This window comes from Silene latifolia, chromosome Y, assembly GCF_048544455.1.
Source record: "Silene latifolia isolate original U9 population chromosome Y, ASM4854445v1, whole genome shotgun sequence".
Classification (NCBI taxonomy): Eukaryota; Viridiplantae; Streptophyta; class Magnoliopsida; order Caryophyllales; family Caryophyllaceae; genus Silene; species Silene latifolia.
Genome location: NC_133538.1, coordinates 156,993,152 through 157,006,465, shown reverse-complemented (window position 1 = coordinate 157,006,465; position 13,314 = coordinate 156,993,152). Strand labels below are relative to the sequence as shown.

The 13,314-nt window shown below is 40.2% G+C and overlaps 1 pseudogene; it reads right to left on the bottom strand.

Annotated features, from left to right (window-relative positions):
- Positions 1-2,902: 2,902 nt before the first annotated feature.
- Positions 2,903-3,003, bottom strand: LOC141635994 (small nucleolar RNA R71; annotated as a pseudogene).
- Between the last annotated feature and the right edge of the window lie 10,311 nt (positions 3,004-13,314).

The window sequence follows — 13,314 nt, the reverse complement described above, 5'->3', positions numbered from 1 at the left end:
TTTGATGGGGGTGTAATACTTTGTAGTTTCTAAGCTTGACACTCGATTGAGTAGACGGAGTAATCGACCGAGTGGAGCTCACTCGACCGAGTAAGGGACCGAGTAACATCAAAACAATCGTGAAAGTTTTTGATGTTGGGTCACTCAACCATGTGGCGGTTCACTCGACCATGTGGCGGTTCACTTGACCGAGTGAACCAATCACTCGACCGAGTGCCCTGTCGTTGTCCATGCTTACGCGTGTAAGCTAGTGGTGGACCTTATCTCTTTTATACCACTCTTTTTCAGATTTCCTACCCTCATTTCACTCCTACCTTATTATCTACTCTCTAAAAACCCTCTCAAATATCTCTAGAACCTTCTCCATACACACTAGCAAGAAAACCAACCTAGATTTGGAAGAATTTTTCACAAAACTTGAATCATTGTCATTCCTTTCCACTAGTAAATTATCACTCGCCCTTTTACTTTCATTTTATGTTGACCCAAACCCTATAATTTTGGGGCGGGGGGGGGGGGGGGGGATTCATGGGTAATGTTAATTAATTCTAGTAATTAGTATTATGTGTAGTTAATGGGTAATAATAAGGGGTTTTGTATTTTATAATAATGTAGGATGTTTTATGTAATTTATGTAGGATAAGACAGTCTTATGAGACTGACCCTTGATGGTTTCGAGTAACTTTTGGAGTATGGTAAAAGGTAGGTTAATCCTACTCGGTTTCAAAAAGTGTAAATGGTTGCATATGATACGTGCCTAATATATAGTCTTTTTAGCCTATTTTAGCACGTATTTCGATGCATTTTTATACTGTTTTTATAGTATTTTGCCCCGAATTGGCTACTTTGGTTCGTTTTGTCAATTTTTGCAGAAATGAACGCGAAAGTAGTGGAATCGTACCCTTTTTCGTCCTTTTTGCATGCATTTAGAGGAGACGGGATTTTTCCAGAGTGAGATACTGCATTTGGAAGCGTCATGGCACGGATTACGAGGCATTCGGTGACGGACTTGAGTTGATTTGAAGTTAAAGAACTCGATCGAGCTGTTTTACCACTCGATCGAGTGGTTTTTAGGTCCTCTGGTGGTCGATCGAGTGGTTTTCCACTCGACCCTTATCTTGCAGAAAGGCCAGTTACTCGATCGAGTAACTTTCTACTTGATCGAGTAGATTTGCTGAGGGGTTTGCTCGATCGAGTGGTTTTAATCCACTCGATCGAGTGGTTTCGTTATTTATGGGCTTTAAACAGCCCGTGTTATGTTTAATTCCGCAAAAACTCTTTTACTTTGCTATTTAAACCTATATTAGTTAGGTTATTAGTATCAGATTTACTTACTACTTAGCATCTATCAAACTTTTACTGCGTACTTCATTTCTCTCTACTGTAACTTTATTTCCGGATTGCTTTCGCTTGGAATTTGTGTTCTTTACGCCGTATTCGCATCGATTTTAATTCTTTCTCTTCCTTTATTAATAATTAATCTTTTGTTTGCTTAAATCTCTTGTTCCGTTACCTTTACTCCTTTGCCCTAATTTATCTTTATGCTTTTTACTTGTTATTTCATTATGTTTACTGCTGGAAATCTATCTGCTGTTAGTTTAATTAGTGATACGAGTAGCTAAACCCCTCTCATGTTGGAATTAGGGGATCTGCGGTAGGAAAGTGACGATGTAGGAAATGAATTAGACGAATTGATTACGAGACTCTGTCACCATAGCAATTTAATTGTATTTATTCGACTTAGTTGAGTGCACACTTCTAAGTTAACCTTTAATCTGGCTAAAATTAATCCTAGATCGAAAGATTGGACTAAATAGGCCTGCTATGAACAGTAGACTACCCTGACGAGAATGAAAGTTAAGTTAGCGGTATTTTAGGATAGAAAGTGGATCGAGAGGACCTTTCAACATCCGTCTTACTTTAATTCGTCTAAGTCATTTACAGCTGAGTCACTGGACTACCGTAGTGAACCGAAATCCTGACATGTCCCTCTTTATCTGATAGTTTAAACTCAATTCCTGCCTTTACTACTCTTGCACTTTATTTCTCTTCCCTTCAAAACTCGTAGTTTAGATAACAAATCAAACAACCCCCCCCCCCCCCCCATTTGTGACCAAATAGACGGACTTCTATAAATATCTTGCCTCCCTGTGGAGATCGACCTGACTTCCCTAGCTATATAGTTAGTTGAGTTAGTTTATTTTTGGCAGGTATACGACAGACGTGTCAAATTTTGGCGCCGTTGCCGGGGAGGCAATTGCCCTATTTGTTTTTCGTTCCGTTTATTTTTCCGTCTCAGGGAATTTTTATTCCTTGAGGCAGTTCTTATTCATTTCCTTTCAGTGTTGTTTATGCCCATGTGAGACAGGTGTTAATTAGTTTCAGCTGATTCAGACCCGGAGAGATTATTTAGGCATAGACTCCGTCTGATAAGGAAATCACGAAAAGAAGACTTGAGTAGTTTCGAGCCAGAGCTTGATCATTTTTTTTTACGGAAGGCAGTCCGATTTCTACAGTAAAGATGCCTAAACTTTCCAGTCATTCAGTGCCTAAAGCATCCTCTATTCCGAAGGGTTTCAATCTTCAGACTGAGGATGGGAACACATTTGATATCCGCCCTTCTTATATTAATCTGGTGGAGTGAAATATCTATAGAGGTGTGGCAGGTGAAGATCCTAGGAAGCATATGGAGACCTTTACCGATTACTGTTCTACTATCCCCGCCACTAAGGAGGTAACTCAAGGCAAGATTAAGGAAGTTCTATTTCCTTTCTCTTTAGCTGATTCAGCCAGGGAGTGGCTGACTGACTTGGACCGCACATCTGCTGGGGTTACAGATTGGGAGTCTCTTGCTCTTGTATTTTACAAGAGATACTTCCCTCCACAACGCACCAATTTGCCAAGGGCCAAGATTACTAGTTTCAGACAGGCTCCCGATGAAAGTTTCTATGAAGCATGGACACGATTCAAGAAGTTGGTGAGGTCTATTCCTCACCATGGTTTTGACCCATGGTTCCTAGCCAATCAGTTCTACAATGGGATGTATGATGACCACAGAGCCATACTTGATGCGGCATCTAGTGGGAGATTCCAGGAGAACACCGATGATGATAAGGGGTGGTCTCTTATCGAAGAAATGGCTAATCACAGTGCTGAATATGGTAACCCGAGGGATGAGATTAGAACAGTTCATGCAGTCGATAAGCAGGTTTTGGCTCAGCTGGAGACCATGAATGCCAGGTTCGACAAGTTGGAATAATAACAAGTCTTGGGGAGCCTCGACGGTCCATATTCTTACTAGGGGAGAGACCGTTTCTTGTGAGAGATGTGGAGGTAATGATGGCCACTCTGCTGTTGGCTGTCTTGTAGAGAAGGAACAAGTCCTTGCCTTTCAGCAATATAGGCAAGGAGGGGGTTCCTATTACAATAATCAAGGGGCAGTCCATCCCAATCTGAGGTGGACTAGTCAGAATGTGCTCAATCCTACTCCTCCTCCGCACCAGCAGCAGCCTTATGTCCCTCCACACAAGAATCAACAATGCTATCAGAAGCCTCCTTCCTTCACTCCTCCTAACCACGGTGCATCATCTTCCGGTGGGGTGAGTGAAATTGGTGAGCTTAAGTCTATGTTGCAAGCCTTGACGAAGCAGTGGCAATTGAGTGATCAACAGAAAGATGCGTCCATAAAGGCACTTGAAACTCAAGTTGCCCAATTAGCCACTAATCACCCACAAGAAAGGTGGTCAATTACCGACTCAAAATGAGAAGAATCCACACGAGACGGTAAATTTCATTTATCTGAGAAGCGGTCGTTCATATGAGGGACCAGAAATGCAGAAATCAAACCCGAGGAGAGCTGTAACTGATGGTGAACAGTGTTCTGGCGAAGAAAATGAGCTCACGGCAAAGAAAGTGCTCGATCGACTGGTTTCAGGTGGTCGATCGAGTAAGTCTAGGGAAGAAAGTGGTCGATCGAGTGGTTTTCCCACTCGATCGAGTGAACAAGGAATTGACAATGGTCGATCGAATAGTTTTTCTACTCGATCGAGTGATGAGCAAAATGGAGTTGCTCGATCAAGTGAAAAAACTACTCGATCAAGTGGAATTGATGAAGAAACTGCTCGATCGAATGGGTATATTGGTCGATCGAGTAGTTTTGATGACGGGAAGCTTATTTGAGAGCCTGCTAGTGCTCGTTTAAGCGATAAATCACCGGAAAGACCTCGTTCGAGAGGTAAGAAGCGTCCAAAGGATACAGAACTTGCTCCGATAGCCACATTGGAAGAGAGAAACAAGGGGCTTGAGATACCTATTACAGTTCCCTTCCCGAGACGACTGCAGAATACAAAGGCCAATCAACAATTCGGCAAATTTGTCGAACTTCTGAAAAGCTTGGAAGTCACTGTGCCATTCACCGAGTTGCTGACAAAGGTACCCTCTTTTCTTAAGTTTATGAAAGAAATTTTGAGTCGTAAGAGGACCATTAGTGATAGTGAGACCGTAGCTTTGACTGAGGTGGGGTCAGCCCTATTTCAAAATAAGTTACCTACACTACAAAAAATTGTTACTTGCGCCACGAATTATGCCACGGGAATTTATAACTCGTGGCTAAATTCTGCTTAACCACGGGAAAAACTTATTCATTATTTTGGAAAAAAATTTTTTGCCACAGGATAACTTTTCCCGTGGCAAAAAGTCACTTGCGCCATGAATTAGGCTACACCCGTGGCAAATAATCATTTTAGCCACGAGCTATGTCACACCCGTGGCGAAATTTTATTTAGCCACGAAATGTGTCGTGGCAAAAAATTTTTTAGCCACGAACTAACAACACCCGTGGCGATTATCTTTTCTGACTTAAATTAAGATATTTTCATGTTAAGGCAAACAAAAAAATTGCTTGTTTAAAAAATATACAAAATCTGAATGAATTTTAATCAAATATAAATAATATGAAAATACATTTAAATATAAAATTTTGGAAACACTTTTTTTAATTTAATTAATATTTTTTTTTTTTATTTACTTTAATAAGCAATTTTAAAATTTTATAAACTTATGTGTAAGCAAAGAAAAGTTTATCGTCTAAATTTTTTCATTTTTTACAAATCACAATTATGCTTTATATGTTTTTCAAAACATTGATAATTTAAGAATTTTGTTTTAATATACTCTATCTGATCCGTTCCAAAGGTAACATAGAGGAAAATGGAGTATTTAAGAAAAAGGTGGAAAAAGTAACGGTAAAGAGGGGAAAAAATAGGTGGGCCACATAATTGTGGGTTTAATTGTTGGATGATATGTGGATATGTAATGACATTTTGTGTAAATATGAAATGGATATAAGGACAACTTGGTAATGTTATAGGCCAAATAAGGTATGTTACCTTTGGCATGGATCGGAGGGAGTATAATTTTGTTTATTAAAGTCATGAATTTCTAGTAATTTCTTTTACTTTTTTTAATTAAATCTTTATAATTTTGAATAAAAATCTTAAATGATCGTATTACATTTAAAGACATACCATATCAATTAAATAAATAAGTTATTTACCATCTATCTAAGAGAAATCTAAAATTAATATATTGTCAAATCGTTTCATTCAAAATTAGATTTATAACTTTATTTTTAAGATATTTATAGAAAAATTTGAATTTAATATAAAATTCAACTTGTTGAGGAAAAAAAATAAGGAAAAGTTTTTTAGGAGTAAAAATGAAACAACAATTAGATTACAAAATTGATTAAATAAAATAAATGCGCAAAGAAATGAAAGTAAAAAAAATGATCTCCCACAAATCAATTAAGAAAAGAACATATTGGAAAAATTATCAATATAAAAATTCAATATGGAAATTTTTTTCATTGAAAATGAGCGCATCACAGGGAAAATATAGAAATAATGATAATTTAAAGTCACATGTGCCAATAATGTGAAAATTTTGAGAAAAGAAACAATAAATCATAACAAAGGGAAATCAGTTTAGAAAAATAAGCGATTCTGTTGCACGACAGTCTTTTTCGTGTTTTCTGGGTAAAAAGTGACTACTTTTGGTTAATAGTGACCATTTTGAGGAAAAAAACTTTAATCATAAAAAGTGGTCGTTATTTTACAAATAAATGGTCACATTTTTCATATTGCAGGTACAACGGTCATACTATAGAATTTGCATAGAAAAATAAACAAAAAATCGAGTACAAGAGAAATAAAATAAGAATGTCGATAAACTAAAGAAATAAAAAAATGTTTGGAAAACAAGATTAAGTTTACTTTTTGGAAAAAATGGTTTTGCTGACTTCAGCAAAAAAAATCACGTCAAAATCATTAGTCGGGAGGTTAACATCGAAATTTGATTGTTTTGGCCAAAATAATGTTTTTCTCACAAGAATTTGTAAATCATATTACGTTTTTATAATTAAAAAGTACTAAAGGTAAGTTTTGAAAGAAAAAAATAAACTTAAAAGGATTCAAAGTGATAACTACATCAACAAAGTTAACTTTCAATTTCGGTAGCACATCAAAAGAACTCTACAGTTAAGCGTGCTCAGGTGAGAGTAGTGTTGGGATGGGTGACCTCCTGGGAAGCCTCTCTGATGCGCACGGATGCATGACTGGTGAAACCAAATAACGTTCAAATGAATCGACTTAACTAGCAAAACAAGTATCTAGATTGTCGTGGTTCCATATATGATAAAATATTCATTGTGACAAAATAAAATTAATTTTACGTTTTGTTTATTTAATTTTCATATATATTGTTTGCCACGGGAATTATTTTCTCGCCACGGGAATTTTTTTTTGCCACGGGAATTATTAGCCACGATAGACTTCGTGGCCAAAAATTCAAAAATAGCCACGTTCTTGATTTTCCCGTGGCTATCTCTTTGCCACGGCCACTTGCGTCACGGAAGGTATTCCCGTGGCGAAATGACTTAGCCACGGAAATTTAGCACTTGCGCCACGAATTGGAAGTAAGGATGCTAAAGACGGTGATAGAGGAGCAAGGACGAGGAAAGTTCGTGCCTATGTGGATGAAAACTTTTCCCCTCCTACTGCTGCAAATGACCATTCATGCTCATGGAAATTGAAGAGGACAGTCAACATTGCTGAGATGACATCCTCCAGTCAGGAGCCCTTCAAGGGGCTACTGAATTGCATTGGTAATTGAGCGGGGAAATGCCCCGTGTAACACCCTGTAATAAATAATTTTTGAATTTTTCGTTGAATTTGTTTTATTGCTTTTAATTAGGACAATTAGTTTTAGACAGTTTTTAGCGTAGATTTAAGACTATAGAATGTTCTTATGCGTATTTGGTATTTTGGGAAATTTTTGCATGTGTTTTTATGCAGGTTTGGGGAATTTTTACGCATTCCAAGGGAAGATTTGACGAAATTCAAGAGCTTACGCGAGAAAAGAGCTCGATCGAGTACCTGTTGTACTCGATTGAGTGAAAAATTGGTCGACCGAGTGCTTTTTTCAGTCGATCGATAAAGCATAAAGCGGGACTTCTCGACCGAGTAGATTTCTACTCGATCGAGCAACTGGAGAATCAAAAGTGCTCGATCGAGTGGTTTAAAACCACTCGATCAAGTGAAAATGAATAGGACGCAGGGAGTTATTCTTTAAACTCCTAACTTTGTTTTCTATTTCATTTTATCCCTAATTTTCGACTAACCTTCCATTTTTGCGATAATAAACTCCCCCAAATCCCAATTTTTCTTGCCCAATCTCCAAATCCGCCACCTACAATCCCTTGCTTGTTAATTAATCTATCAAAACCCCTTAATTTCCCCTTAATTTGTGATCATCTACACGTTTTTAAAGAAGGGTTAGGGTTTGCGGTTTTTGGCTCGAAAAAATCGCTTGTTTGCTTGATTATTTGAAGATTAATTGCATATTGTAGGTTTCTCTCACCAAGTAAGTGATTCCTCTAGCTTCATTGCACTTTGATTTCATTATTTTTGCATTCTCATGAGGAAAATTGAATTAGGGTTCGAAAATCCATGGTTAGTCAATTTTTTTCGACTTAATTTGTGTTTATTGCCCTTGTTTCTCTTGCTTGATGATCAACCCCAATTCCTCGCTGTTGTTGCATGCTTAATTCGAATTCTACATGAATTTTTGCGATTTGGACTCAGGACAGTCGAAAATTTCGACTGTTAGACGGGTTTTTGCTGCTGTCATTTGTCTAAGTTAGCTTCCTTGTTGCGATAATGCTGCTATTTGTAGAATGTTTAACATGCCTAACATGCTTCCATTCGAATGTTGCGCGAATCTTTGCGATTAGGGTTGTTTCAGTCAAAATTCTTGACTGACAGACGGGTTTACTTGCTTCCATGGCTTAATTCACCTCAGTATTGCTTATATGCTATTGTTGTTGACTATTATGCCCCCCCTCGTCGCCATTTACATGCTGTTTTTCGACTTTGTTAGAGGAAATTTTGAGGAATTGTTGGAATTATGTGTTGTAGGTCGGATATTTTTTGGGGGGAGTTCCTATCTTTGTCACATCTTTGTTTCACCGTTAGCCATTATTTTCTTATAATACCCCTTACCCTTTGTTTACAGGATGGATTCTAGTTCTTTACCATCTACTAGTTCGTCCTCCAGTCCGTCTTTGTCTGAGACAGTGGCCCTATTTGTTGCCACTTTGTTTCCACTTTAGTGACTACCGCAACCCCGAGTGTTTCTAGTTTCAAATTTGCGGGGGACAATTTTTGCTCCGGCTAGCTCTGTTGCTAGCTCGATTCAGTCGCCACTTCTCTACGGTCACCACCACAGCTAGCACTACTGCTAGTTCCTCTTCAGTGGTGACCACAACAGCCACTACCTCTGCACCAGCCTCTACTTTTGCACCTGTGGCGGACTCGCCAGCAGTCGCAGCTGCCTTCAGAGCAGCCCTGGTTCCTCACACCGTCGCCTCACGGGCTTCCGCTTTGAGTTCCAGAGGCCGGGGTCGAGATGGGGCGATCCCGAGCCGCACCAGCTCCGATTACCTCTACTTCCGCTCCTAGCACTTCTAATTCGCCGCTTTTGCCTCTACTGGGCACGATCACGGTCCGAGGGGACACTTCCCTCGACCCTCACCCAGACTACCCACAGGTACATTTCGTTAATGTTTTACATCGCAAGAAATTTTATCATTTAGTACGCTGTGTGCATGTACCTTCCCGATTTCTAGAGAAATCGGCACTTGAGAGACTCGGTATTTACGAGTCGGTCTGTGACTTACTTCGGGGCACGGGGATGGCTGGGCTCATCACTATGAGCGGCCGCACTTTTCTGGAGCTGAGCCTCGAGTTTCTCAGCTCATTTACCTTCTCCTCGGGGGCTTTCGAGACTGACCCTGATTGTTCTTCAGTGTCCTTCCGGTTATTTAACCGGACTTTTCCGATGACCTTAGCGGAGTTTGGTAGGCTACTTGGCCTTTCCTCTACGGGCGTGACTGTTGCCTCTAGGAAGGTCCACCGCCAGCTGTGGCGGACTTTAGCTCAGACCACCTACCAGGAGCGAAAGCTCCATCAGGTCCACCTTCCCCATGTCCGTGTTTTCCTTAGACTGATGGGGAGCACTATTTTCGGCCGAAAGGAGCTGAATAACATGACCAACACCGAGCTCTCCATCCTGGGCGGTTACCTAAACATTGACTGTGGAGGTCCTTTTACCTTCAACATTGCCTACTTGACCGCCCAGTACCTTCAGAGCCAGGGGCTGAAGGAGACGGGAACCATTGCCTGCGGTGGCATAGCCACCATTCTTGCCCGTTCTCTTTTCCCCGACTGGCCGCGCAACTTGCAGTACCTCAAGGGAGAGAGGCTACCGAGTCTGGAGGCCATGCATTCTCAGCATTGGCTGACCCCAGACTACCAGACTTGGAAGATAGACGGCTCCTTGTCTGTTGACTTACCTTGTGACACTCTCCCCCGCCTTGAGCCCTCACCCACTGTTGCTAGGGGCCACCGTTTGCCGTCACTGCCTAACCTTCACCTTCAACTCCGACCACGACCACTTCCCACCGTACCTACCGCTAAAAAGCGGCGTCTTGAGACCGGAGAGGGGTCTACACCTTCAGGGAGTGCCCAGCCTTCCACGGCTACTCCCGATCCGACCCCTACTCCTACTACTACTACCACTCCTACTCCCACTCCCACTGACCAGATACAGACCGAGCCGCTCTTTCCGGCTACTTTCGTACCACCTCCTCCCTTTGTGGCGCCCCCGGTCCCGGACCAAGGGGGCGCCGTTTACGGTTTGTTGCATGCAATTGCAGAGCGTCAGGCTCGTATGGAGAGGGACATGGCTTTAGCCTTGCACCCTCTGTACGAGTACCACTTGCGGAGACACAGACCAATTCCGGAGGGTTGGCCACACCCTTCCTTCTTCCGGTTCCCACCCGAGGGGTACCCAGAGTCTGCTGACGAGGAGGAGGAGGAGGACCCAGAGGTGGTCGTGGAGAGAGCTCGTGCTGAGGAGCAGAGGAGGAGAGAGACCCGGAGTTCAGGGTGGAGGAGATCCGTGACAGGAGTGACGACGACGACGACGAGTAGCTACTGGTCTACTCACTTCCCCAGTTTTCTGGCTGGTTTGGGGAAGTTCGTATTTTGTATGTTTTTTTTTTCTCTTACTCTTTTTATTTGTCTCCTTTATAATTATTGTTTTTTATTTATTGATGTATATTCCCGTTCCCCTGTATATATCTCCTGGTGTATGCTGGAGGACAACGAGGGCGTTGTCCGTTTTGGTTTGGGGAGGGTATTGCATCCTTTTGAGTCTGCATTTGCATTTGTTTTGCATTCACGTTTATTTTTCAGCTTGCATTGTTGTTTGTTTTCTTTAAAAATCAAAAATCCAAAAAATTAGAAAATTTCAAAAAAATTCAAAAAATATTCACGTTTATTTTTGCATATATGTTGAGTCGGAACGGTAGATTTCCGTGATGATAATGCACTATAACTTGTCTTTTTGCTTGAGCCTTGCACTTTATTGATAGTTATTAGCTTTGTCATATGCATAGTCTACGAGTTTCTGTTTAAATATAGCTGACTGTTTAGACTTGACCTGATAAATTGGCAAACTAGTTGAAAATTCTGAGATATTAGAGCCATAACAGGTGACATTCATGACCAGTTCATTAGGAATTGAGAGTAGTACTCCTTGCATAGCATGTTCATCATTTTTGCACATTTATGACATTCAATTTCTCGTCAAATGCACATATTCGGGTTTGTGGTTGGTGTCACATACAGGGAGGTGCTTGCAAATTTCCCTTTCTTTATATTTTTCACCCATTTAGCTCCACATAAGCCAAATTTGCCCTGTTTGACCATTAGCTACATTCCAAATTAAGCCTGTCTAGTCAAGCTAGTTAGTATGTTCTTTTGGGTATGAGTTTTCCGGTGGCATTTTGGCCCGTATTTCCTTGTTGGAGTTGTTGGAAAATTGAGAAAGGAAGAAGGAAGAAGAAAAAAAAGAATTGAAAAAGAAAAAAAAGAAAACGTGAAAGTGGAAAAAAAGAAAGAAACAAAAATGAAAAAATGAAAAAAGAGAAGCTGGAAAGACGTGAGACAGGAAGAAAAAGAAAGAAAGAAAGTTTGAAAAAATTGTTTTGTCTCAGTTAGTTATTTCAGATGGTGTTTGAAAAAGAAAAGTTTGTGACCGTCTGACTCCTCCGTTTTATCCCTTTATTTTTGAGGAGATTGTGTTTTGAGTCTAGTGAGTTTTGTGCCAAAAGAAGGGCATTTGTACTTAGTTTTTCAGTCAGTTGAGATTCGGATGGTTTCTTTATCGTCCTGTTAGGAACTAGCTTGACGCTTTTACCTCCACATTTCCATAACATGTTTTGCCCTTTTCTCACCTGAACCTCACTATTCCCATATTATTTGTAAGCCCTCGGCTGTGACGGACATTATCGGTTGGAGTGTGTGCATTAGTACTTGAATTGCCTTTCATTGTTGTTGCATGCATGCTATGTAGGTCGCAGTTAGGTGAGTGACCATCTTTTCGTACCTCTTTTACATATATCATTCACCTTTGCTTCATGAGAGAAGAGTGACCACGAGAGAGTCCGATTTTGTTGGTCTTGCAAGGTCGATAGGTTGGCTATATTTCTAAACAGCTCATAATTCGTTTGCGTATTGACTATTTAGCTTTAACTGTTAGTTTTTGTTGCATTAAATTGGTTCAAGTAGACAAGTTAAGCTAGCTCTGAGTTATCATTTCCGTTCCATTAGTTTAGTTTTGAGTTTACTTGAGGACGAGTAAAGGTTCGGTTTGGGGAGATTTGATACGTGCCTAATATATAGTCTTTTTAGCTTATTTTAGCACGTATTTCGATGCATTTTTATACTGTTTTTATAGTATTTTGCCCCGAATTGGCTACTTTGGTTCGTTTTGTCCATTTTTGCAGAAATGAACGCGAAAGTAGTGGAATCGTACCCTTTTTCGTCCTTTTTGCATGCATTTAGAGGAGACGAGATTTTCCCAGAGTGAGATACTGCATTTGGAAGCGTCATGGCATGGATTACGAGGCATTCGGTGACGGACTTGAGCTGATTTGAAGTTAAAGAACACGATCGAGCTGTTTTACCACTCGATTGAGTGGTTTTTACGTCCTCTGGTGGTCGATCGAGTGGTTTTCCACTCGACCCTTATCTTGCAGAAAGGCCAGTTACTCGATCGAGTAACTTTCTACTCGATCGAGTAGATTTGCTGAGGGGTTTGCTTGATCGAGTGGTTTCGTTATTTATGGGCTTTAAACAGCCCGTGTTATGTTTAATTCCGCAAAAACTCTTTTACTTTGCTATTTAAACCTACGTTAGTTAGGTTATTAGTATCAGATTTACTTACTACTTAGCATCTATCAAACTTTTACTGCGTACTTCATTTCTCTCTACTGTAACTTTATTTTCGGATTGCTTTCGCTTGGAATTTGTGTTCTTTACGCCGGATTCGCATCGATTGTAATTCTTTCTCTTCCTTTATTAATAATTAATCTTTTGTTTGCTTAAATCTCTTGTTCCGTTACCTTTACTCCTTTGCCCAATTTATCTTTATGCTTTTTACTTGTTATTTCATTATGTTTACGGCTGGAAATCTATCTGCTGTTAGTTTAATTAGTGATACGAGTAGCTAAACCCCTCTCATGTTGGGATTAGGGGATCTGCGGTAGGAAAGTGACGATGTAGTAAATGAATTAGACGAATTGATTACGAGACGCTGTCACCATAGCAATTTAATTGTATTTATTCGACTTAGTTGAGTGCACACTTCTAAGTTAACCTTTAATCTGGCTAAAATTAATCCTAGATCGAA